The sequence below is a fragment of the Tachyglossus aculeatus genome, chromosome 16 (genome assembly GCF_015852505.1).
Source record: "Tachyglossus aculeatus isolate mTacAcu1 chromosome 16, mTacAcu1.pri, whole genome shotgun sequence".
NCBI classification, from domain to species: domain Eukaryota; kingdom Metazoa; phylum Chordata; class Mammalia; order Monotremata; family Tachyglossidae; genus Tachyglossus; species Tachyglossus aculeatus.
The window spans coordinates 43,614,750-43,641,866 of NC_052081.1; the positions used below are offsets into that span (position 1 = coordinate 43,614,750).

General features: G+C 52.4%; 1 protein-coding gene across 1 annotated transcript in view; it reads left to right on the forward strand.

The window, feature by feature from the left end:
- The window catches only part of KCNQ4 (potassium voltage-gated channel subfamily Q member 4), a 63,776-nt gene that overhangs the window by 11,543 nt on the left and 25,116 nt on the right, over positions 1-27,117 (forward strand). The window lies entirely within an intron of this gene.

The following is a 27,117-nucleotide window of genomic DNA, read 5'->3' on the forward strand; positions in this document are numbered from 1 at the left end:
GAGGAAGGACTCCTGGGTCCAGTTTGCCAAGGGCATGCTGCATGTCTCTGGCTTAGGCCCTCACCCTCTCTACTCCCCAGTTTCCTTGGGCTCGGGTGCCTGTTTCCACCAGACCTCGAGGCATCGTAGTGGGCCCGGCTACGGCAGGAGAGAGGTCAGAAAAACCAGTGCCCCCAGCTTGTAAGGAGAAACGAGGCCTTCCTGAGCATCTCAGTCCATCCTGAGGAGGACACTGAGCTGATCAGACCCAGATTCTGCGCTGACTCCAACTGTTGGCTGCCCTACCTCTCACCCTCTCCTCAGCCTTCAGTTCTGCCGCACCTCCATGCAGAGATCCGGGCATGAGAGCAAGCATGAGAGGGTCAACAATAGGACATCCACAGCCTGGGCCCTTGCTTGGGCTCCCACTGGCATTGCCCACCCTGCTCTGGGCACTAAAAATAACCAGGAGGAGGTGAGATGGTTGGCAGAGGAAGGTATTGCTCCTTACTCCCCTTGATCCTCCTGGAACTTCAGTGTTCTTGGCCCGGGTGGGACAGACCCTGTTGGGAGGGGACCCTGAAGCTGCAAGTTGCTTTGAGATTTGTTAGAGAGGTGGACTATTAAAGGGTCAGTGTCTAGGCTCCCTAGGGTGGGAAGTGACAAGGCTTTGATCTCCAAGCTTTTGGTGGGCTCTGGACCCACGGGAGCAGCAGACCCCCACCATGGACCATCCTGCTGCTCCTGCGGGCCCCCCGGTGTTATCAATTACAGGCTCAGTAATCCCTCTTTCTGTGCCACAAACCTGTGCACCATCGTCAAGTCACTGGATGACATTCTCCTAATCACACTTTCAAGTCACACCACCATACAGCGCACGCACACATCTCACACATTATCAAAGCCACATAGCCACACATATAAACAATCACTCTCACAGACTTCCCTAGCACAACTGGACACCATCCCCACAGAACAGCCCCACACACTTGTACACTCAACCAACTTGTACACTCTCATTCCAAGGAGGGAAGGTTAGGTTCCATGGAGCTGCAGGCTCTGAGAGAAGGACTGACTTTGATTCTAGGGAGGGTGAGATAGGCACTTGACAGGAGAGGAACCAGAAGACTGGGGACTGAACCAGAGTCAGCCATGAGGATTCTTGGTGACCCCCAGAGAGCTCCTCCTACCCTCTGGGCTTCTGCCATCCTATCTAAACTCTGGGAAACCTCCCATTTATTCTCCATTTAAGGACTATTGGCAGTGGGAAATTCCCTCCAGAAACAGAGATGCAGGGGTATGTGAGAATGGGTGAAGAGGGGAGAATGACAAGGGAAAAGGAAGAAGGAACTTTTGGAGGTCAACTCATCCATCCCCTTGTCTCCAAGCCAGTCGGCCTCTCACCTAGCCCAAGCAGAAGCCTGTATGTGTGTCATAAGATTCGTGGGTTCTCTGCAGCTTCTCATGGTCACCTATTCCCAGGAAGTTCTTCCTCATGTCTAACGTCCATCCTTCCTGCTGTAGTTTCTTCGGTGACATCAGCTTGAAAACGCTCTGAACCTTCAGAAAATTCAAAAATCCCACTCTCCTCCTCCCCACTGCCCCTCTTCCCTGCTGGGGCTTGTCCTCCTTACCGGTGGTTTCTCAAAGAGAGCATTAGATCCTGGGCAAGAAATTTCATCCCTCTTTTGACCCATTTGCTACGGGACACAGTCAATCAATCAGTCATAGTTATTGAGCACTTCCTGCGTGCAGAGCACTGTATTAAGAACTTGAGAGAGTACAATACAACAGAGCTGGTAGACACGATCCCTGCACCATGAGGTTTCAGTCTAGAGGGCACACAATCAATCAATCAATGATATTTATTGAGCACTTACTGTGTGCAGAGCACGGTACTAAGTGCTTGGGACAGTACAACGGTAAACAGACACATTCCCTGCCCACGTTCCCTGCACCAGGCTCTGCCCTCAGTGGCCTGAGAATGGGCTGCTGATGGGTACCACTCAGAGCAGATTTTGGCCGTGGGGATGTTTGGGAAGATCAGAGGGGGGGTAATTCTATACATGGGCCCAATAACTAGCCTGTTTTATCCCCTACCCACCCACCTCCTGGGGTGAAGCAAGCTGGTGTCACCTGTGGGTGGGCAGAAGGCAACCAACCTGGTCTGGAGGCTGGTCTGTCTGCCCCAGGCCCCTCGCTGGCCCCCCGGGCCCTATGCCGACAGCTGCCCATGTGGCTGAAGCTGGGGAGGCGTGCGCTTCTGGTTACGAAACGGCCAGTGAGCGAACACCTGGCTCAGCACAATCGCCTTTCCAAAGGGAACAATGTATTAAAAGAGCAATTTGAACGGGAGCAAATTATATAAGACGGAAGCCCGGGAAGGGAGAGGGGAGAGAAGTGTTCGGTAAGAGCCCCGTCAGCTGAACCCGGGCTGGCAGGAGGAGACCGGCACCTCTCAGCATCTCCTGACTATACACTGAGGCCCATAACTCACAGCTCTTATTGAAGTGAGTGTCCAGACATTGCAGCCCTGCAGCCCTGCGGTCTGGGGGAATCCGCAGCTCTGTGGTCTGGGGGTCCATGGGAATCTGCAGTCCAGCAGTTTGGGCGAATCTCCCACCCTGTGGTCTAGGGAGATATACAGCCCTGTGGGCCACAGATTTCTTGTTGTCTGGGGGAATCTGCAGCCTGTGTTCCTAGGCAATCTGTGGGCTCGCAGCCTTCTGGTCCAAGGGATTCTGCAGTCTGTGGTCCCGGGAAGTCCGTGGCCCCGTGGTCTGGGGGAATCTACCTTCCTAAGGTCCTGGAGTCCCAGGAAATATATGACCCTTCAGTGCTGTGACCTGGGGAATCTGTATCTGGTGGTTTGGGGAATTGAAAGCCCTGCCACTCCTGGAAATCTGTGGCCCTACAACCCTATGGTCTCAGGGAATCTATAGTCCTGCAGACCAGGGGAATCTGCAGCCCTTCACCCTGAGGTCCAGGGGAACTTGCGGGCCTGCAATCCAGGTTGGGGACAGGTTAGCAGGGCTCGAGGACTCTCTGAGGTGGGAGAGGGATGGGGACAGCCAGTTGCATCTTTGGCAGAACCTGGTTTTACCTTTGGCCTGAACAATCAATCAATCAATCAATCAGTACCATTTACTGAACACCCACTGGGTGCAGAGCAATGTATTAAGCACTTGGCTTTCAGTCCACTGTGCACAGAGCCTTATACTAAGAACTTGAGAGAGTACAACAGAAAAAGTTGACATGATCCTAGCCTAGCCTTCCAGGAACTTGCACTGTAGTGGGGAAGATGGACTCTAAAATAAACTGCAGCTAGGAGGAGGTAAGAGGAGAAAAAGATAAGGACATAAATACTACAGGAGGGTTGGGCGGTAAGTAGACTGGGCATTTGTGCATGTATGTTTGGTTCTGCACAAGTGAGTGTTTACATCCGTGTGTCTGTATCTATTTCTCCCTTCTCTCTGCTTTTCCGTAGTTTCCTACCCAGTAGATTGAGCGCCACGTAAGACAGGATTCCCACCTGATTATCTTGTCTAACACTAGCACTTATTTCGACGCTTGGCACATGATAGGAGCTTAACAAATCGATCATCATCACCATCATCATCTTCTAAGTGCCTGTGCATGGGTGTGTGTGAGTTTGTGCAATCTCTGGCCCTGTGTGTGCTTGTGTATCTGTGTGTATGTAAGTATGTGTGTACTCTCTGGCTCTGGGTGTGTTTGTGTACCTGAGTGTCTCTGCAAAGGTGTGTGTAAGTGTGGACTTTCAGGCAGCATGTAAGGTGGTGTGTATTTGAGGATCTGAGTTTGTGTGTGTGTGTGTGTGCATGTGTGTGTGTGTGTGTGTGTGATTGTGTTGTGCGCATCTTTATCTGATTGGTCCTTTCCAGGTCCACTCCAATGAGGCAGCCCAGGCCATTATGGGGTGTAGGGGTGCCAAATGTCTCACCCATGACTCCAAACTCATACCCTCCCAAGACAGAGATTTCCCACACCCCATCAGCTCTGGCCACGAGTCTCCCTCTCCTCACTTTCAAAGCCTTGAAGGCACATTGCCTCCAAGAGGCCTTCCCTGACTAAACCCTAATTTCCTCTTCTCCCTCTCCCTTCTGCGTCACCCTTGCACTTGGATTTGAACACTTTATTCACCCCTCCCTTAGCCTCACAGGACTTATGTACATATCCGTAATTCATTTATTTATATTAATTAATGTCTTCCCATCTAGACTGCAAGCTCATTGTAGGTAGGGAACGTGTCTACCAATTCTGTTATACTGTTCTCTCCCAAGTGCTTAGTACAGTGCTCTGCACATAGTAGTTGCTCAATATATAGACTGATTGATTGATCAGTCTATATAGAGAGAAGCGGCGTGGCTCAGTGGAAAAGAGCCCGGGCTTTGGAGTCAGAGATCATGGGTTCAAATCCCAGCTCTGCCAAATGTCAGCTGTGTGACTTTGGGCAAGTCACTTCACTTCTCTGTGCCTCAGTTCCCTCATCTGTAAAATGGGGATGAAGACTGTGAGCCCCCTGTGGGACAACCTGATCAACTTGTAACCTCTCAAGTGCTTAGAATAGTGCTTTGCACATATTAAGCACTTAAGAAATGCCATTATTATTATTATTATTGATCCTTCTCCCCCAAAGCCCTGCCCCTTATCACAACCCCCCTTTTACCCTCACTTTTTCTCCTTCTCCCTGTCTCCCCTTTAAGAGACTGGAAATATGCTCTTCATTTTAGAAATGAGGACCAGTGAGAGCCAGAGAGTTTCTTAGGTCACACAGTCTGTCTGAAGTCCTGAGGACTGGAACCCAGGCATCTTGCAGCCCCTCCTATTTTAGCCTGATACCACACTGTTCCAGTTTGTATTTTACCTGAAAAAACAGAATTGAAAACTAACACCACCTCCAGTTTCTGAAGACCATTTCTGAGAGCTCATAGGCCTTCTGCTCTATGATCTCCTTTACCTTTCCCACTGGGTTATTTTCCTAATTTTCTAGATGGAGAAAACTGAGGCCCAGAGAGGTTGAGTGTCCCAAGCTCTCACAGCATGTTCGGGATGGAACTGCCATTGAAACCCATAGTATCTCCGGATTTCTAGCCCTGTGCCCTCTCTATTATACCTGCCAGGGAGCTGGCGGGAAGGGGCGAAGGAGGAGAGAGAAAAAATGGAAGAAATTGATGGGGAGGAGAAGGGAGGAGGGAACAGGAAGCGGGGTTCTGCGTATGTTCGTTCTTTCTTCCTCTCCCCTCCTCAGAGGACAGGCGCCCCTGCCCCCGCTTTGAGGCAGCTCTGCAGGGAGGGAGCCGACTTGGAAGAAGTTCGATGCACGGGCTTTCTCAGCATCGAAGCTGACAGCCCTTGGGCTGGAGCAGGCAAGAAGCTGCTGTTCTTTATTTTTAGAATGTCCTCCTTAGGCTTTGTGTGGCTGGGACACGCAACCCCCCCACCCCCACCCCAAGACTGCAGACCAGCCCGCTGGGGAGAGGGGGGTGTGGATAGGGGAGAGCCAGGACTCTTTGGTCATTCCCCAGCCCCTCTCTCCGCTGATCCATATCTGCGGTCCTCACTTGACTTTATCTGTAGGATGGGTAGAGAAATTTTCCTGTGAGGGAGGTTGGGAGAAGGAGTTTGAATGGTGCTTTGAGATCCTCAGATGATCTAGGAAAGAGGGACGGGTGTTGTGCGGACTTTATCGTCTGAGGGGCTCAAAGATGGGGAGGAGAGGGAAGAAGGGTCTAGGGGTTCCGGACTTTGAAAGAGGGGAGCGCTGTGGTGGAGTTTTCCACCTGAAGGTGGCGCTATGATCTGGTGATAGGCATGCACAATGGACGCCTCAGCCTCCGTGCAGGGCATTGGAAGGAGAAGCTTCTGCCCATTTCCCAGGCCGAGAACTGAGGCCCCGAGAGGAGAAGGTCAGAAGCAGTAGGAACAGCTAGCACCCTAGAGCACTGCCCCAGCTCTTTACAGAAACCCAACCTGTTGGGCAGGGTGCCCCCTGCTGATGGCCCAGAGGCCCCACTTTTGGGTGGTTTAGGCCTCCCATCCCTGGAAGCAGGAGGCTGACCCAAAAGACCCCTTCCAGATCTAGGAATCGCAAGATCACAGAGTGGGAAAACAAGCCATGTGATTGGGCCTGGGATAGTGGGTCATTGAGGGGGTGGGGGCTGTGAGGTGGTGGGAGAGGTTGTCAAGGGATTGGGGTGACTGAACCCCAGCCAGCTTTGACCACCTCCTTCCAGGGCAGCAGGTAGCCCGGCTCAGAGCAGTAAAGAAAGCAAGAGTGTCTATAGTACTCCTCTGCCTAGTGCTTAGTACGGTGCTCTGCATGCAATAAGTGATCAGTAATGTTTGACTGCTCAAGTACAAACAAGGAGAAGCCTTTATTCCCCTACTCAGAGTCCAGGGAAGGCAGTCCCTTTCCCCTCAGTTCATGTTCAGGCTACAGGGATAAAGTGTCTGAGAGGCCAGGCCACCCATTCCGGCTCTCTCTGGGCCTGGGCCTCAGTTTCCCCTGGAGAGGAAACTGCCATTCTCCTGCCAGGTGAGGCTCTGGCCCTGCAGGGCACAGCAGGGGTGAATTCCAGGCCATCCCCCACTGGGATACAGCCCGGGGAGGAGAAGACTGCAGGCACTGGATTAATTGGGCTGGGGCAGGGAGCTTTGGTTGGAGGGAAGGTGAACAACAGAGCAGTCCCCAATGCAGCCCTGGTCTTTCTTTAGGAGGCAGACAGGGGGTCTTGGAGAGGCTGGCTGGTGGGGGCCTGCAGCAGGGTTGTGGAGCATCTATGTCTCTCCCCCCACACTCTTCAGAATGCTTTCCCTGGGCCGGCTGGGCCTTTCCTGCTCTGGGCGGTGGAGAGTGAACTAGGGGAAATGGCTTCTGCTCCAACAAGAGGGATGGAGGTGAGACACTAAGAAGGAGATTTGAGGGAGAGACCGGGCTTCCCCCAGCCCTGAGAAAAGTGGTAGTTTGGGGAAGCCCAGGAGGGAAGCTGGGCATTTTGAGGGCATTAGAACAACTGTAAACACATCTGGACGGCACTTTGTGGTAGGGACCTCTCTCTTCCCCCGGCAGTTTTTGGAGTGGCTGGGCCAGCTGAGGGCACTGCCACTTACCCCAACCTGCACGGGGTAAGGAGCATAGGGAACAGAGCCCCCTCTCCAACAGGGGTTACCCTCAATTGATCTCTACCCCCGACCTTCCTCTTCCGCCGAGTGACCTCCTCCCCTTGATCCTCAGCAGCCCAGATCTCTGCCTGAACAGCTTCCTTCTGTCGTCCACTTCTCCTGGCCCAGCCGGGTGCCCCACTTCCAGCTACCGGTTCCCATGATGAAACACAGGACAGGGCCTCCAGGTGACAGCAAGAAGGAGTGAAGTTAGACATACAGAGGGACTTCCCGGCAGCAAGGGGGAATTCAACATAGGGACAGGTGACTGAGAAAAGTTGTAGAGTCTCCACTTCTGGAAATCTCTAAAAAGAGAACAGGCATGTTCCAGATGGCTTTCACCTTCCTGGAGACAGTAGGCTCATCCAGATGACTCCTTGGATACCTTCTGGGTCTGGTAGCGGGGGCTGTGATTGAAGGAGAGGGGACTTAGAACTGCCCCTGGGATGCCCACAGGATGTCTTCTCCTTCCTGCTGGTCTCTTCCTGAGGGATCAGGGCAGGTACCCCCCCGCTCCTGACCCCATAATCTCCATCCAGATTCTGAAACAGCAGCCGCACCATTTCCTGTCTCTGCTCCTCATCTCTGCTGGGGGGGCCTGAAGGAAGCTGGGGTTGTGGGGAGCCTCCCTACCCATCCCCCCGACATTGCTGTTCCCCCATCTTCCTCTCCATGGTTCCAGGTCACATTTGACAATTTTATTTTCTGCTCCATCGAGGTCCCCCGGGAGAGCCGGGCAGAGAGGGAACTGCTGAGTCAGCCGAACCAAATCCGCTCTCAGCTCACGCGCTCTCCCCCAACACGAGGAGCCGTGGTGCCGGGTTCTGGGGCCGCCCCCTTCCTATACCCCCACTGAAGACTACTGCAGAGACACCCCTCACCTGTCCCCACCCCCGGCCAGACTATTTCCCTTGCTATAATCCCACAGCTCTGGAAATACGAGAGAGAGGGACAGGGTTAGATCCTTCTAATTCACTCTCCTTCTCCATCTCCCCACCATGGGTTGTGTTCCTGAGGTGCTCCCAAGTCCATGCCCAAGGGACTTGAAAAACTGCACCCCCGCCCCTCACTGCTGTTTCTCTTCAGCTAGTGCGAGAGTCTTCTCCTCTGCAGCCCTTCCTCCTGGGATGGTGGTCCTTCCAGGCTCCTCTGTGGATGCTCTTCTTCCCCGAAGTCCCTCTGGGATGGACTGCACACCCAAGCTTCAACATGCGGTCTCTGGTTGAAGTTGGGCTCCCCTTCCCCATCCTCTTCTCTCAGAGAGACCAGTGGGTTTCCCCGAGTTGCAGCAAGAGGGAGGCAGAGGGAGAGAGGAGCTGTGCGGTAAGGCCTGGGAGGTCAAGCTGCAGAGGAGAAGGCTCTCGGGCACCAGCCTCTTGGGAATGGGAGGGGGTTGTTGCCCCCCAGCGCCTGCCCCCTTCCCTTGGCAGCCCAGACCGGTAGGGCCTGTAACCGGACCTTTCCGCATGCTGAAGAGTTCAGACGCTTTTTCCGGCCGCCGGGGAATGGCGTGTCCTGCCATGATCTCTCCGGGCTTGTGAAATCAGATGCCCCCGCCCCCCACCCACCCCCCACCTGCCGGACCCTTGAAAGATTCTTCAGAGGCACCGGGTCCTAGGCTCTTAGTCTGCAGGGCTTGGGAAGCCCCTGCTGAACCTGGTGGGAAGGATGACCCTGGGCAGAGAAGTCATTTAATTCATTAATTATGGTATTTGCTTACAGTGTGTCAAGCACTGTTTTGAGTGCTGGAGTAGATACAAGTTAATCAGTCCCACAAGGGGCTCACAGTCTATGTAGAAGGAAGAATAGGTATTGAATCCCCAATTTATAGTTGAGGAAACTGAGACACAGAGAAGTAAAGTGACTTGCCCAAGGTCAGACAGCAGACAAGTGATAGAGCCAGGATTAGAACCCAGGTACTCTGATCCCTAGGATCATACTCTTTCCACTAGGCCATACTGCTTCCCATGTGGCATAGGAGAAATTGAGGCCCAGGTTAGGACTGGTCTGCCCCAGGGCCTTCAGCTGAAGCCTAGGGCCCAGGCTTCCTGTCCTCTGGCTCTTGCCACACTGACTCAAGAAGAAGAGAGTGTAATGCTGAGATGGTGCCAGGGTGATTCCTGTGTGTAATGGAGGGAAACCAACTGTTCTGTCTCTCCTGAGGATAAAAACCAAATAAAAGGCTCATACTGTAGTAGGAGAGACAGAGACATCAGGAAGAACTTCCCAATTCTGATAGGGGATGAGGCCTTGGGGCAGGGGCTTGCCAGAGGAGATGGCCTCTCCTTACAGATTATTGGGAAGAGGGACTGGTTTTGGTGTCACTTTTTATGGAGGCAAGAGAGTGGTCAAGGTGACCTCAGGAGGGCCCTCTGACTCCCCACTGGGGAGGTGCTGAGAAGGGAGCAAGAGTTGGTACTCAATTCTCGCCGGGGCTGGGGATGTCTTAGCTCTTGTTCATTTTCCTTCAGTTGGCTGAGCTTCAGAAGGTGTCTGGAGTCCGAGAGAACCCCCCACCCCCAGCAAGTGGTCTAGTGGCACTGTCCCCAGAGAACTGGGGTCTTGCCTTCAGTGTCCACCTTCTGGACTCCTGAGGGGAAGGTCTGGAGGAGCCATTGGGGCCGGGATCCCATGGGAGGCTAGGAAAAGGACTCAGAATCACTGTGTGACTAGAGGACACTGTATCCCCTGCCTCTGATTAGTCCTAATTCTCCCAGCCTGGCAGACTGAGAGGTCAGAGGGGCTGAGGGAGGGGCAACTTCCCCCTCCTCCGTCACCTGTTCCAGCTTCTTTTGCCTTTTGTGGTTGGAAAAATTTCCCCTGTTTTTAACCACAATCCCGCCTGCTGCAGTGGAAGGTCATTCCTCTTGAAGAGAAAGGATCTAGGGGAGAGGAGGGGACTGGACTTGGGGCTTGGGGCCTGGAAAATACTGGAAGAATTCTAAGCTGAGTCTTATAAGCTCTCCGTGAGCCATTGTGATCACCCGGCCTTGCCTGGGGCTAGGGTCAGCTATGTATGGCCCCTCTCCACCAGCCCCCAGAGTAAAGAGGGTCCAAGGGAGTAAGTTGGGGCGGGGGCATAGCAGCTGCTCATGGTGCCAGGGTAGGCGGCAGTTGCTGTGGGCACAGCTGGCACTGGGTAGGGCTCTGTTATTTTCCCTATAGGGAAAGCACCTGTGGCTATGCAAACCCAGGGACCTCCTTCTCCTTTTTGGGTCACCCTTGTACTTGGATGTGTACCCTTTATTCACCCTCACCCCCATCTGTTCCACAGCACTTATGTACATATATGTAATTCGTCTGCCTCCCTCTCAAGATGGTAAATTCCTTGTGGGCAGGGAACTTGTCTACCAGTTCTGTTATACTGTTCTGTTTTAAGCACTTAGTGCAGTGCTGTGCACACAGTGAGTGTCCAATAAATATGATAGATCGATTGATGGGCATTTATTGAGTGCTGTGTGAAGAGTACTGTACTAAGTGCTCATCCTGCTGCAGGGGGCTGCCTCCTCCTGGTATTCTCTGTAAGTAAAGGAGGTCCCTGGTGGTAAGGGGATGGAGGAGGGGCAGGTGGCCAGTGGCACTGAAATCTTAAACCCTAAGGGAAGGAAGACAAAGAATTTCTGGCCCAGAGCGGTGGAAAAAGGCTGTTTCCAGCCTGCAGTGACCCGTTCCCTGGTGCAATGGGGGAGGGAGGCCTGGGGCAAGGAGTGGAGGAAGGGGGTCTTCTGGGCTGTCAGTGACACAGATGCCCAAGGGAGGGGTTTCTGTGGACCAGAAGATTGTAAGTTCCTTGAGGGTCGGGAACACATCTAATAACTCTATCACACTCTCCCAAATGCTTAGTAGTGTTCTGTATTCAGTAAGTGCTTGTTAATAATAATAATAATAATGGCATTTATTGAGTGCTTACTATGTGCAAAGCACTGTTCTAAGTGCTGGGAAGGTTACAAGGTGATGAGGTTGTCCCACGGGGGGCTCACAGTCTTAATCCCCATTTTACAGATGAGGTAACTGAGGTACGGAGAAGTTAAGTGACTTGCCCAAAGTCACACAGCTGACAATTGGCAGAGCAGGGATTTGAACCCATGACCTCTGACTCCAAAGTCCCTGCTCTTTTCACTGAGTCATGCTGCTTGCACTGATTGATTGATGTGCTGTCACTAACAGCTTGGGGAGAGGCACCCTGTCCCCAAGAGGATGGTGACATACCCAGCTTGCCCCTTCCTCTCTCTCTCTGGCCTGGACAAAGGGGCACAGGGACACCAGGTGCACTCTGGGATCTGAGCCCTGGAATCCTCCAGTGCAGGGAAGAAAAGGCATGAGACGTTGGTGAGCTGGGCTTGTGAGAGTCTTCCTCAAGGTCCAGGCTTCCCTAGAATTCCAGAACCCTGGTCCAGGAGAGGGAACAGCCTAGGATTGTGGCATCTGTCCCCATCATCATGGTGCTGCCCAGAAGAAATAGGCTTAAATCTGGTGGCTTTGAGGTGGGGGTGGTTTGTTCCCACCTCCAGGCCGAGACAGGGAGGAGAGGAAGATGAGGTAAACCCACTTAGATGCGCCCCCCCTCAGGAACAGTTCACTTGTCCCAGCCCAAGTTGCCCTGCTCCAGGTTGGCAGTGCCCACCTGGGACTGTGTGCCCCTCTTCTGGCTGGGGGTGGGGTGGGGCTGAGGCAGGAAGGATGGCAGTGGGAGCTAAGCCCTTGCTCTTGGTCCCTGACTCTCCGGCACTTGCTTGTCATTAGTTTCTGCTTCCCCCCTCAGCCTGTTCTTCCTGTAAGAATCAGTCCCAGGAATCGAGGGCAATGTTCTTCTGTGTCCTGGAGAAAGAGGGAGAAAGAGAAAGCGGTGGGGAGAGAGGAGGAGAAAGAGAAGATGGGCGGGGGGGGGGGGGGGAGTGAGGATAGAGGGGGAGAGAGAAAGAGAGAGAGAGAGAGAGAGAGGGAGCGAGAGAGAGAGAGAGCATATGCTTCTCGCTCCCCACTCTATAAACACGGTCCCGGCCTGTGCCATGGTTACCAAGCCCCAAACAGCGTCCTTCTCCTTGGGTTATTTATACCCCTCACCCTGCCACAGAGATGGAGGGAAGGAGGGAGGGAGGGAAGGAAAGAAGGGGAAAAAGCGGGAGGGAGGGAAAAAAGAGGGAGCTGCCTGCCCCCTCCCTCCTTTGCTGTCTTTTCTAATTCTCTGTCTGTCCATCTGGCTCTGTCCCTCTCCCCTGTTTTCCCTCCACTTTTCTCCCTGAAAGTTGTACTCAGAGAACCCTTTCCAGCTGAGTTGTTTATCCCAGCGGCTGAGAACTCCCAAGACTGAAGCTCAGAGACTAATCCGTTACAGCCTGCACTTCAGCTGTACGTCTCCGGAGTCAGTGTGATCCTTTGGTCACTGGCCAGGCAGGTAGGGGGTGGGGCCCTCGGATACCTGGAGGAAGAGGCCTTAAAAAAAACCCCGTTCCAAACTTGAGCCCCTCCTTCACCTTTAGAAACCGTGCCCTTAAGGACCTCAAGCTGTTGGCTTATGTTGGCTGTGCATGGGGCATTTTCTGCACTGCCCTTATCAGCCCCATCCCCAGAGCATCCAGCCCCCATTACCCACCACCTTATTTAAACCACCCTCCCACTAGTGGGCTCTGAGTGTCAATTCCCCTCATTCACACCCACCTAGCCCAGCAGGATCATAGACTGGGGTGGTTGATGCAGGGCTAGAGGGACAGTTCCCCCACTCTCCACTGTCTGGCCTGCCCCTGGGGTATGGACCAGTATGTGTCCTTGGGGGCAAGTCACTTCACTTCTCTGGGCCTCAGTTACTTCATCTGTAAAGTGGGGATGAAGACTGTGAGCCCCTCGTGGGACAACCTGATCATCTTGTAACCTCCTCAGTGCTTAGAACAGTGCTTTGCACATAGTAAGCACTTAATAAATGTCATTATTATTATTATGCCAGGCCAGGGGAGTACAGAATACCTTGGGGTCAATCAGTCGATCAATCAGTGGTATTTATTGAGCGGTTATTGTGTGCAGAGCACTGTACTGGGCCTTGGGAGAGTACAATATAATAGAGTTGGTAGACACTTTCCCTGCCCACAAAGAGCTTACAGTCGAGAGGGATAGTATTTCTCCCTCCTGCAAGATGCCCGCCTTCCTCCTGCTGTCTTCCAACGTGCCCGGGGCCTGGCCACAGGCCCTCTGCCCTTCTGCTGGCCCCAGCCCCGCCCTCGCCAGGGATTAACAGGACTCGTGGAGGCTCCTTCTGTGCCCGATCCCTGGGGAGGGAGGTGCCAGTGTTCCCTGGAGAGGGGGGAAGGGAGGAGTCGAGGCCAGCTGATCCCTTCCTCGTGGCTTCTCCCCGCCACGAGGCCGGGCTGGCGCGGGACGGCGCTGGGCTCTTTGCTCTTTGCAGGGCGAGGATCCAAGCGCCACTGTATCGGTGTCCGCGATGGGCAGCGGGGGTGGGGGGAATTAGCACCCTGATAAGCAAACACCCAACACCTTTCTGCTTCCAAATCTCTCCCTCCCGATGAGGGGCGAGGGAAGCACAGTGGGCAGTAACACAAATCCCTCTTCGAGGGCGGGGAGGGGAGAGCTGTGCGCTTGGGGCGCCGGATCTTGGGGAGCAGGGCGTGGGGCTGAAGTTAGTCCAAGTGGGACCTGGACCCCCAAACCTTGGGCTCGGTCCCACTCCCGACCCACCCGGCGTTTCCCCGGACCCCACGGTCGACCTTTTTGCACTTTCCATTTGGCTCCGCGCTCGGCTTTCAAGCGCGGCCCAGGGCTTCGTCAATTGTTAATTTGGAAAAGGAAAACCAAGAAAGCAGCCGGCAGGAGTGGGGAAACCTGACCCTCCCCCGCTCCCCACCCCCCGGCCGGGGCGGGGGGACGGACTGCGGGTCCGGGAGGTGGCAGCGCATGGGTGGGGGCGCGGAGGCAGCACGGACGCCCCTGGTGCGGGATCCATCCCTCCTGCCGGTCCAGACACGGCCAGGCGGGCATCGGGACCAGGCCCGGAGAGGAGGGGGAGGTCGTCAGAGAGGCCATCTGGCTCCCTCATTCACAATCAGCTCCACTCACTCGAGGGCAGTGAACTCTGAGCCCCCTGGGGAAGGTGAACACTGAGTCTCCCTTCGTGGGTCAGTGACCCTTGAGCCCCCCTCCCTCTCTCAGTGGTTCCTGAATCCCCCTTCGAGTCAGTGACCCCCTAAATTCCCCTTTCCAGGGTCAGTGACCCCTGAGTCCCCGTTCCTTGGATCAATGACCACTGAATCCCCCCTCTCCAGAACAGTGACCCCCCCTCTCTGAGTGACCCTTGAAGCTCCCCCTCCCTTCCTGGGTCACTGACCCCTGAGCCCCCCTCCCCGGGACAATGGCCCCTCAGCTCCCCGGGACTGTGACGGCTGGATATCCCAGAATCTGGTCAGGGTCACTGAGTACCCCCCACCTCCCAGCCCCGGTGTTGGGAGGGGGGGGCGGATTAGCGTCTGCCGGAGCTTGGAGTTGTTTTGGCCTCCCGGCGGTTTTCACCGTTAATTCCAGGCATCTGACTATCCCGGGACCAGATTTCTCTCCCGCCGTTCCCCCACCCTGATCCCCATGTCCCCGCGGGAGCGCAGACGAAAGAAGCCACCTGGGCAGGTCGGGGAAACGGAGAGGGGCTGGGGTTCACCAAGCCGCAGTTCCACGTGATATCTCTAGACTGTGAACTCGTTATGGGCAGGGAATGTGACTGTTTATTGTTGTATTGTACTCTTCCAAGCGCTTAATACAGTGCTCTGCACACAATAATCGCTCAATAAATAAGATAGAATGAAAGAATGAATCAGCCAAGCCTCCCCAGGGCCAATTCTGGGGATGGGGAGTACGGGGGAGGTAGGGGGAAAGGGATAGGGGCGAACCTCTTTTGGTATGATATTAGCTCGTCTGGGACTGTGAGCTCCCGATTTCCGGAGCCGGGGATCCAGAAAGTGGCCTCTCCAGCCTTCAGGCACTGTGTCAAGGGTCACGGGGAGCCCAGAGAAGCTGGGTGAGGTGGATGCCTAGAGCAGGGGTCTGTACTGGCTGTGATTGGCCAGGGGAGGAAGGGGGCTCTCAGCCCTCTGAGGCCTCTTCTTTTTTTTAATGGCATTTATTAAGCGCTTACTATGTGCAAAGCACTGTTCTAAGCACTGGAGAGGTTACAAGGTGATCAGGTTGTCTCACGGGGGGCTCACAGTTTTACTCCCCATTTTACAGATGAGGTAACTGAGGCACAGAGAAGTTAAGTGACTTGCCCAAAGTCACACAGCTGACAACTGGAGGAGCTGAGATTTGAACCCATGACCTCTGACTCCAAATCCCGGGCTCTTCCTTCTGAGCCTCCTCTCCCCCAGGCCCCAGCAGGTGGTCCCTCCTCACCTACTATGGCCTCCCATTGGCTGTTGTCTGGGTCCTCATAATGCCCTAGGCACTCCCCTACCCCATCCCCGGAGAATGGGTGCGGGAGCCACCAGGATTGGGAAGTTCAGCCTGGAGAAGAGAAATTCTCGGGTGGGTCTCTAGTTAGCATCTTGGAGAAAACTGCCTAACCGGCTCCTGTCTCCCCCAGTGAAAGAACAAGCAGAAATGAGTTTTTGGACTGCAGCAAGAAGTACCTAGGTGGGTTAGGATAATTATAACTCTTATTATGGCATTTATTCAGTGCTTAAAGTTATGAGATTGGACCCAGTCTCTGTCCCATGTGGGGCTCCCGTTCTATCTTATCTCTCTTTTACAGAAGAAGAAACTGAGGTCCAGAGAGGTTAGATAACATGCCCAAAGTCACTTGATAGCCAGTGGCCCAAACTGGGACTCTGCCCCAGTCCTGATCTCTTTCCATTTGGCCACATTGCCTCCAGACCTTCCTGACTGAGACTGGTGAAGGGAGGAGTGTGGAATGCTTGATTCATTCATTCATTCATTTATTCAATCGTATTTATTGAGCGCTTACTGTGTGCAGAGCACTATACTAAGCACGTGATCATTTTGAGGTGGTTGAGATCCACGAGTTCTTCCTGTGAGGGGGCTCATTGGTGACCTAGGCTGCTCCAAAGGGAGAGAGGATGGAAAGGGAGAGAGAGAGAAGCTGGGGAGTCTGGGTTGGCACAGAGGTCTGGAGCTTGGCTGGGATGAAGAATGAGGAGGGGAAGGGGAGAGGGAGCTGGAGGATGGAGGGCAAGACCTGGAGCTTGTCTGCCCTTTCCGTGACAGGCCCCCACCTTCCTCACTGTGACCACAAAACAGTTTCTCCTGGCTTGCCCTCCTCCATGGGTCCCTTCACCCCCTGGGCCGGTAGTCAGCTTGTTTCTCCACCCCTCTGTTTGGCAGGGCCCTCTGGGGATCATCAAACCTCTCCCCCAGCCTCAGAGCAGGTTGCCCTTACCCCACGCCAGGCAGACCGGGGTTGCAGGTCCCCAGGAAAGGAAGGTCCTCAGTCTCTAGTCTGTTTTGCTGTTTTCCTGGCTGGAAGGTCTTCCTCAAATCTAACTCAGATCCCACTCCCTGCAAATGGACACTTTTGCCTGGCTGGGGTGGAAGTGGAGAGCAAACTGGAAGGGAACAGGGAGAGAAAGGAGGAAGAAAGCAGGAGACTGCCTGGGGAAGGGACTGTCACTACCCTGTCAGAGCATAGGGAGCTGAGAGAGAAGCTTTTCTAGGCTGGGATGGACCCATAAGCTCAGAAGGACCAGGATCAGGATAGCTCTATAATCCTTCTGGAGACAAGGAAGAAAGGAGCCTGGATTGAGGGCATAGATAGGAGAGGGGCAGAGGCTAAAGTCACAGAGAAAAGAGGGGGCTGGGGAGGTTTGTAGGTACTAATGCAAATTAGATGCAAACAGTGTGTAAATAAGGCATTTCTTCTCTGAGCCAGCAGGGATGCTAGGGATTGGTTGGAGTTGTAAGTACACCTCTAGGGAGCTTTTGATTGGTCACAGCTCCACCCTGGTCCATCCTTCCTCTGGAGTTCAAAGCCGTAGGAGTAGATCCAGGTAGCCCGGAGGGGCTTGGCTTGCCTTCTGTAGTGCTGGAGCCAATAATAATAATTAAGGTACTTGTTAAACGCTATGTGCCAAGCACTGTTCTAAACGTTGGGGCAGATACAAGTTAATCAGGTTGGACACAGTCCCTGTCCCACGTGGGACTCACACTATTAAACCCATTTTACAGATGAGGTAACTGAAGCACAAGAAGTAAAGTGACTTGCCCAAGGTCACACGGCAGTAAAGTGGCAGATCCGGGATTAGAACTCACATCCTCTGACTCCCAAGCCTGGGATCTTGCCACCAAGCCACGCTGATTTCCAAGGCTCCGTGTCCCCCTTCCTCCATTTTTTTGGGTTGGAACGGGCTCTGTTGACCTCTTCTTCCATCTGGAATGGAGCTGGAGAGGCAGGACCAGAGCCCCAGCCCAGTCCCTATGGCCAAACATGTGAGTCCCAAAGCCACCCAGGGGGGCAGAGGAGGAGCCGGCCCAGGCCGAGCAGGGAGAATGACGGGTTCTGCCGCTTTGGGTGAGACTTGGGTGTACCAGACCATGGCCTGGGGTACCCAGTCCAGGGAGAGAATCACAGTAAGTGGGCACTGACCCCTGGCTCTCTCTGGGATGGGGGGCAGTAGGGCCGATTTAACCTCCTGCCATGAAATGCTGAATGGTGAGAAAGGACGGTGGTTAATAATTCATGGAGGAAGAGATTGTCTTTTCATTCCAGGGAGAAAACAAAGTATTAAGCCAGGACAGGGTTGGAGGGTGGAGGAAAGCCAGGGGAGGGGACCACGTAGTCAATATCTCCCCCACCTTCATCAACTGGGGAGAATGGGTATTGAAGAGAGGTTACCTTGCCCCCCCAACAAGTGCCCAAATTCCGATGACCCTTTCAGCCGGTGGGAGAAGATGCACTCACGGGCTGGTTCTCTGCCCAAGAAATTTAGGAAGTCCGTTTTAAGGGGTGTGGACTAAGGGAGGAGGAAGGTAATCTTTTTGCTCTGTCGATTGCTTTAAATAATAGTCAGGTCTCCTGTTAATCCTGGGTCTTTTTAGGCAAACTGGGGTCATTTGCTTTGGAAATTTTCTCTGGGTTCTAATCCTGATCTGTCACGTGTCTGCTCTGTGACTTTGGGAAAGTCACTTAGCTTCTCTGTGCCTCAGTTACCTCATCTGTAAAGTGGGGATGAAGATTGTGAGCCTCATGTGGAACACAGACTGTGTCCAACCAGATCAGCTTGTGTCTATCCCAGCCCTTAGTACAGTTTCTGGCACATAGAAAGCACTTATACCATTAAAAAAAAAGTTTAAAGCAAGCATGCTCAGGGCTCAACTGATCTGGCCAAGGGTTCCTCTTTGCTTTGTCCACTCAGGGCACACGTCATGGGTATCCACTTTCTGATATCTTCTGGTGATGTTTTCAGCAACTCCCCCCACCCCCCAGCCCCTGGAAAAATTATCCCAGTGACCCCAGGCTGAAGTTGAGAGGGATCCTTCATCTGGCTCTTTATAGGGACCATACTGTACTCAGAGATCACCATCACCAATGATATTTATTATTATTAATCATATTTATTGAGTGCTTACTACATGTGGAGCACTGTACTAACATCCTCAACTGAGGACAATAGAACAGAGTTGGCAGACACGTTTTCTGACCACAAAGATGTTGCTGCCATAGGCCGAACACCAACACGGACCCCCAGCAACGCCCCTACTCCATTCCTCGCCCCCTGTATATGCCTGCCCTGGGCTCCTGGGCAGGACTGGCCCGGGTTGGCCAGGGCTTCTGGGAGGCAGAAGAGCTGAAGGCTGGTGCCAAGGCAGGGAGGATGGAGCCTACCCACTGAAGGGTAGGATGCCTGGGTTCTCCTGCCAACCCCATGGCCAAGCAAGCTCAGGACAACCCCCGGCTCCAGGGCCCAGTTGAGCCTGGGAAGTGATTGGCAGAAAAGCGCCCGCACAGCTGATTCCATAGGAGTGGCAGCTAACGAGTGTGGGCTTGCGAAGCATTTACATCACATTGTCGTCATCATCCACCAAATTGACGGAGGGCCTTCAGGTGCAGTGCCCTGAGCTCAGCCCTTGGATGAGCAGGAGCTGGAAGCCCACCAGCCTTGTCCACCCCTCTTCCCTAACTGCCTCTGGGCCAGCCTGTGAAAGAAAACCTCGATTGGGGTTTCACCTCCTTGCAACAAGCCTCTCTGCTGAGCTCTTCTTATTCCCTTCCCCCAGCTCCTGCTCACTTTCCCCACCGTCAGCACTCGGCGTTCGATTTCTTAAGAACAGAGGACAAGAAAGAAAAAAAGTTTCCCACTTTTCCCCACCTATTCGGCGTTGTTTGTAAACCCTCCCCCAGGCCCACCCCACCCCCTTGGTCGACTCCTTTCCCCACCTCCCTCAGGCCCCTGAGGGAGGCCTCAGGAGGCCTCAGGTCCATGTTCCAATGACAGGCTGGGAAGGCTGGCACCAGGATCTTGACGCGGGCCCGGCCTTGACCTCTGCAAGGCTCAAGGTAGCAGCATCTTTGGCCAAGGAGTTAAACCTCGCACCTAGAGCCCTGAGGCATTTCCGGCTGCATCTCCCGGAAAGCATCTGTCTGGCTTCCCAGCTAGTCTGTCCCTTGATGGTATGGATTTTCTCATTTTCAACAACTGGCCTCCCTCAGCCTTGGCATTCTTGGGGACCCAGTAGCGGGGCACACTGACTCTGAAATGAATGGGGAGGTCTGGGGTGCCCCTGAAAAAATGCTTTAGGTTTTGCATAGTTTCATTAAGTGTTCTAGAACTTGTATATCTTCCAGGAAGGCCCATTCACCTGCTAATTTCGGGTCGGCAGAGACGTGTCTCTATTCATCCACCGGAGTTCCTGGTGGCACTTAATTCTGGGGCTTCAGGGGAGGGTTTAGAAGTGGAAATTTGGGTCCTGGCACCTTCCTTCCATCTCCTCCCGGACTTCCCTGATCATTAAAAGCTCCAAGGCCCCATTAGCAGCTGCTCTCATCATTCATTCATTCAATCGTACTTATTGAGTGCTTACTGTGTGCAGAGCACTGTACTAAGCGCTTGGAAAGTACAAGTTGGCAACATATAGAGATGATGCCTACCCAACAACGGGCTCACACTCATCACCCCCATTCATTCATTCAATCATATTTATCGAGTGCAGAGTACTGTACTAAGCGCTTGGGAAGTACAAATAGACCCCATTCCTAGTCCTACTCATACCCCATTACCCATAACATTCCCCCTACTCAGAACGACCTCTCCACTCATCTTCCCCAAGTCCCTTACCTTCCCTCCTTTGACTCAGTGTGGTCAAAGGATTCCTCAGGAATCCCTCCTGGACTGCATCTATTCCCTTAAATAATAGATCTCTCCATTCCTGTTTGTCTTGATTTTTCACATGTATAAGTATTTCTTCCCTAGTTTTGTCTATCTGTTAGTGTGAGAGGGTGCCCTGTCCCCTGAACCCCACTAAACTCCAAGTTCCTCAAGAGTCTCGCAGAGACATAATGACCTTTGTGAGAGGCCTCCTCTGGCCCCCTCAATCCTCTCTTCTTCTGGCAAATGTATCCCAATTCCTTTCAGGCTTCTCTCTGCTCCTGGGAAAGGAGACCCCCGGGGACCAGGGAGAGTGACGGGGGTGAGGGAGAAAGCTGGGAGAGGAGGGACTTTGGCCCCCAACTCTGCCCAAGTTGGTAATAATATGGGTACCAGTTGTCACGGGGGCATGGTCAGTGTGCGACCGGGGTCCCTGGAGCCTGGATGACATGAGGTCACTTTGTAACCTCCCCAGCGCTTAGAACAGTGTTTTGCACATAGTAAGTGCTTAATAAATGCTATTATTATTATGATGATGATGATGATGATGAGGCTGGGGTCAACCGGGGCCCGGCTGGGATCTGGGGGAGGAAAGAGGGAGTGAGCTGAAGGAGCAGCTCAGGGACACAGTCTGTCCCAGGTTTAGGAGAGCCCAGCCCCTGCCCTTGCCCATGCCCCTGTCCCACCCTACCAGGTCAAACTGCCCTGGCCCGGCTGCGAGCTGCTCATCCCTGCAGAGCTGCCTCTGCCCCACCAAGCTGCCCCCTGATGGAAACCAGAGCTGCCGCCCAGCTCCATCCAATATTCCCATCCTGTCTTCCCACCAGGGAGACGCATTGACAGACGCCTTGTCTGAAGTCACGTGAGCCTTCCCCCTCCCCCCCAGTGCTTGGTTCGAGCTTTCCATATTTAGAATTGCTGGATTAGGGGAAAAATACACACACACACACTTACATTCACACACACTCTCCCTTACACCCACAGGAGAAGCAGCGTGGTTTAGTGGAAAGAGCACAGGCTTGGGAGTCAGAGGTTGCCGGTTCTGATCCTGACCCCCTCCACTTGTCAGCTGTGTGACTTTGGGCAAGTCACTTAGCTTCTCTGTGCCTCAGTTACCTCATCTGTGAAATGGGGCTTAAGACTATAAGCCCCACATGGGACAACCTGATAACCTTGTATTTATCCCAGCGCTTAGAACAGTGCTTGGCACATAGTAAGCGCTTAACAAATGCCATCATCATCACCACTCTCATACCCACTCACACACATTCACACATATACGCACACACATACACGCACACACACATTCTCACAAACACACACACTCACACACGTATTTCTAGAGTGTGCGCTCCTGGCTCCTTCCTCTCAGGACGCCCTGCTGGGGAAGAGCGATGGCAAGAGGGTGGGTGGGCTGGAGGAGGAGGGACAGGTAGAACCCCTTCCTCTCCCAGCTAAGATGTTCCCTTAAACCATCACTAATATTAACTCTTACTCTGATTCTGAATCCAATCCTAGCCCAGGCCCTGGCCCTGTTTTTTAACTCCAATGTTGGCAACTGAGTCTGCTGATGGTATAATCTGATTGAAAAAACACACCTATCAGACTTGAAGCACATTGTTTATTTGAACTGTGGCTCCCCCTGACCCCAACACTGGCTAATCTCCAACCTAGAACCCCCATCTTGCAGCGGCTGCTGCTAATAATTCATGTTATTTCAAATCAATAGCCATTCATGAATAAATAATAATTATTAATCAGAGGGATTAGAATAGCAAAAGCATGTCTTCCCCCAACTCCTTCTCCCAGAAAACTCAAAGTCCTTTTCTGGCTCTGACCTCATTGGGCATTCCATCAGCCTTGGGGGCAGGGGGTGGGACCAGGTTGGTTACTTCTGCTCCACATGTGAGGATCAGAGAGGTTAAGAAAATGCCTGAGTTCATGCAGTACAACAGAGGCCGAGTTTGGCTCCAGGATGGTCAAGGCACTCCATCTTTTTTTATTTATCTTTTATGGTATTTGTTAAGCTCTTTCTATGAGTCAAGGACTATTCTAAGCATTGGGGTAGATACAAGTTAATCAGGTCTGACACAGTCCCTGTCCCATATGGGGCTCAGAGTCTAAATAGAAGGGAGAGCAAGTATTGAATTCCCATTTTGCAGCTGAGGAAACTGAACCACAGAGAAGTTAAATGACTTGCCTAGGGTCACACAGCCAACAAGTGGTGTAACCGGGATTAGAACCCAGATCCTCTGGCTCCCAGACTCTTTCCATTAGGCCACGCTGCTTCTGACAACTGTTCAGAGAAGGACAGATGTGTTCAGACCCCCTCTCAATCTTCTCTTCTGCCACTTCTGAGCCATTAATAATAATAATAATAATGATAGCATGTATTAAGCATTTACTATGTGCAAAGCACTGTTCTAAGCACTGGGGAGGTTACAGGGTGATCAGGCTGTCCCACGGGGGGCTCACAGTCTTAATCCCCATTTTACAGATGAGGTAACTGAGGCCCAGAGAAGTGAAGTGACTTGCCCAAAGTCACTCAGCTGGCAATTGGCGGAGTCAGGACCCACGACCTCGGACTCCAAAGCCCTGGCTCTTTCCACTGAGCCATGCTGCTTCTCATTACCAGAAGGACTGTGATTTCCTTGTAGGTAGAGAAGGGGTCTATTAACTCTGTTGTCTCATACTCTCCCAAGCATATATGAAAGTGTTCTGCATGCAGTAAGTGCTCAGTAAATCCCATTGATTGATTGATTTGGAGGGCAGGAAGGGGGAAGTGTGCAGAGTGAAGGAGGGGAAATCTGAGGTAGCAGGAAGATGGGGTAACCCCAGGTCTCTGTTCTTGGAACCTGTAGTTTGCCCTGACTGATCCAGCAGGTATTCAGAGAACTGCGGGTCTGGTCTCTGACACTTCTCATTCTTCCCCGGACCCTTCTCGGGGTGTAGGGGGGTTAGGGATCTCAACAGGAGCTAAAGGGCAGGGGACTGAGGAGAGGAAGTCAGCCAGCCCTTGGGCATATCTTTGTAAAATTCCAGGAAGGAGATTCCCCTACTTGGGGGTCTTCTGTCCCAGCTTCCCAGTCTCTCTAATGTAGGTCTAACTTATATCACTCATGCTGATATTCAGCAAAAAGGGAGCAAAATGCTTCTCCAAGATAGATGGAGGATAATCAGGGACTAGAGAAAGCCCCTTATGGTGCCCTTAGAGGTATTTTTCCATGAAGTTGCAAGCTTTATGGCTGGAAAATACCTTTGGTTCCTAGGGAAATACAGCTACTTCTGGGGAGGGAGGTGATGGAAGGGAACAAGGCAGAAACATAGTCTGCTCTCTCCCACCTTCATCACTTCCCTAAAAGTCCTGAGTTGTGGGGTGCAGAGGAGGAAACTAAGGCCCAAATCATCATTATCAGTATTTATTGGGTGCTGAGCCCTGTATTAAGCAGAACTTCGGAATGTGTGGTGAATGTGAATCCCAGTGAATGTGCTGGGTCCCAAGCACTTTAGTGTGCTGCACAGAGTAAGTGCTTAATCAATACTACGATTGATTGATTTGGGAGTCAGAAGACCCAGGTTCTGGTTCTAGCTCTGTCACAGGATTTCTGTGTTACCCTGGACAACTCACTCAACATCTCTGTGCCTCAGTTTCCTCATCTGTGAACTGCTGATAAGATGCCTGCTCTCCCTCTTTGACTTCGAGCCCCATGAGGGACAGGACTGTGTCTGATAAGACTGTCTTGTATCTACCTTAGTGCTTAGCGTAGTGCTTGGCACATAGTAAGTGCTTAATAGGCACTATTACTAATTACTATTAATTACCATTATTACGATTATTATTCTAAAAGGCCCTTGGGAAACAGTTCCTTCCTCCATTTTTTCCTCCTTACATTCCTCTCTTTCATGGTCTTGTGTGGCAACAAGAAGGATTTAAGCTACACATCAGGAAGGACTTACAGATTCCCAAGAGTCTGGGTCGTGCCAAGATGCTATACTGCCTGGAGCCTGGAGTTTATTAGACAAAAATAGTTGAGGTTCCAGTCTGACTGGAGGCAGGGGGCTGGGCTTGATGACTTCTGGAGTACCCTTCCAGCTCTTTGAGTCCCAAAGATAGCAGAGGTGGTAAAAATTTTCTCCGGCCCACTTCTCCTCCCTGCTCACAACCTCACATCTTTCCCTGGGGCCACTGGTCAGGAGGGAAGAAGGGGCGTGGGTGGGGAGGGAGGAAGGAGGGTGAGCCGAACTGCCGGGAGCTCCCTAGAGGCTTCTTGCAGCAAATCTTATGCTCTTAAATATTTAACAGGATCCCTTTGGTTTGCAACCCTGGAGAGTCTCCTCTGGTTAAATTTTTCCAGTTTCTTTGCATTCAGCATTCTGAGTGAGCGAGGGGAACTTTCTCAAAGCTTCTGACGATGATATAGGTGTGAATGCAGTCCAGAGAAGGGGGGACGGAGCCCACCCCCAGGGTGGAAGTCTGGGTGAAGAGTGGATGGTCAGGATGTCAAAGTGGTTGTTTCCTCGGACTTTACTTCCAAGAACGGTGGGGAAGAAAGAAGGGAGGGTTGGAGGGAGACTCTAGGGGACATCTTAGCCACCGCCAAAGTCAGAGAGATTTCAGCAGGAAAGAGGGTGGAGAGTTGAGGGTCTAGTAGCCTGCTGGTGGACTAGGATGTCTGGGTTTCTTGAGCAGAGCACAACCTCCAACTCACTCAGTTCTGTGTGGAGAAAATATGTGATCCCCGGGGCCTGGAGACTGAGGTCCAGGAGCAGAACAGAGCTGGGAATGAGATAAGGAGGATACTCTGGGCCAGGGCTTCATCTTGTCCATCCCTTCCCCACCTCCTTCCTCTGCATTTCCCCTCTTCTTTCTCTTCCCTTCCCCTTTGCTTCCCCTTCATTTCCCGAGATTCCCAGGCCCTCATTTCCTCTCTCCCGGCTCTGAGCAGCCGTGGTCTGGGGGACTGAATGCATATTCTGGAAAACCATTTCAGCAGGATCTCTCATGGAAATCCTAGGGGGTGGAAGCGACCTTGTGGTAGTGACCTTGTGAAGTCAACTCCTTCAGGCCCTTGCCACTGGAAAAAAAAAATCTCAATATTCTTATCCATCTAATGAGGGCTGGAGGGCAGGTCTGTCCTAAGGACCACCAAACCTGGAAGCTCTCCTCTCCCCCAGAGGGCCTATCAGAATTCAGAAAGTTCTTTCTCTATCTCACTTTTACGCATTTTACTGCAATGGAAACTGTCTCTCCTGGCGGTCTTAGACAGAGGTGGCAGTGAATGGACTATGTTATAGTGGTCATTTGGTCTCTCCTTGGTCTTATCTCCTCTAGACTAGTTGATCCCAACTTCCCTAGTCTGTCATCCTAGCTTCTGGTGAGCATAGAATCTCTTTTAGAGCATGTTTCAGTAAGCAATATTTATGTTAGCTAAAAAGAAGAACCAACAGTCAATGCAGGATTTGGTTAGTATAGTGTGAGTGGTACAAAGAGGATAGTGCTTGGTACATAATAAATGCTTAATACATATTATTTATTATTATTATTAGTTGGAATCGTCCCTCAAAAAATGATAAAAATAGCAGACCTCCATATAGCTCCACCAATTCAGTCTGTGATTAGGGGCAGCTCTGAAGGAAATAACTAAGGTGACCTTTGGAGATGTGGACTCCTGAGTTTAAGATATTTTTTCTAGAAGGCACCTGATTCTAAGATTTCCCCTGCAGCCCCTGGGGCTGGTTTTTTGCTTCCACCTTCCTGCTCTGTCTCTCTCTTGTACTGCTCCACCGTGCCACCCATCTGTCAGAAGCATCACCTCCAGACCACCAGGAACAGATTGGATCAGCACCCCGCACCCCTGGCCACTCGCCACCCTCCTCTGCAGCTGGGCACCCAATGGGCTCACTGATGCCCATCCGGGCCAAGAGAGGGGAACAGGTCTGGGCCCAGGGCTCTGAGGACCCTAGGACTTGAGGGTGGTTTAGCCCAGAAATGAGAAGACTGAGGGATTCTGGGAAGTCAAGCCCAGAGGAGAGCACCCACCTCAGGAAATGAGGCTAAGTTGTACAAGCAGAAGGAGGTTAGACAACAGGAAGGACTTTCCTTTCTGAGTTAATAATAATTGTGGTATTCGTTAAGGGCTTAGTATATGCCAGGCACTGAACTAAGCCCTGGGGTAGATACAAGATAATCATCAATCAATCAATCAATCAATCAATTGTATTTATTGAGCGCTTACTATGTGCAGAGCACTGTACTAAGCGCTTGGGAAGTACAAATTGGCAACACATAGAGACAGTCCCTACCCAACAGTGGGCTCACAGTCTAAAAGGGGGAGACAGAGAACAGAACCAAACATACCAACAAAATAAAATAAATAGGATAGAAATGTACAAGTAAAATAAATAAATAAATAAATAAATAGAGTAATAAATATGTACAACCATATATACATATATACAGGTGCTGTGGGGAAGGGAAGGAGGTAAGATGGGGGGATGGAGAGGGGGGCGAGGGGGAGAGGAAGGAAGGGGCTCAGTCTGGGAAGGCCTCCTGGAGGAGGTGAGCTCTCAGCAGGGCCTTGAAGGGAGGAAGAGAGCTAGCTTGGCGGAGGGGCAGAGGGAGGGCATTCCAGGCCCGGGGGATGAC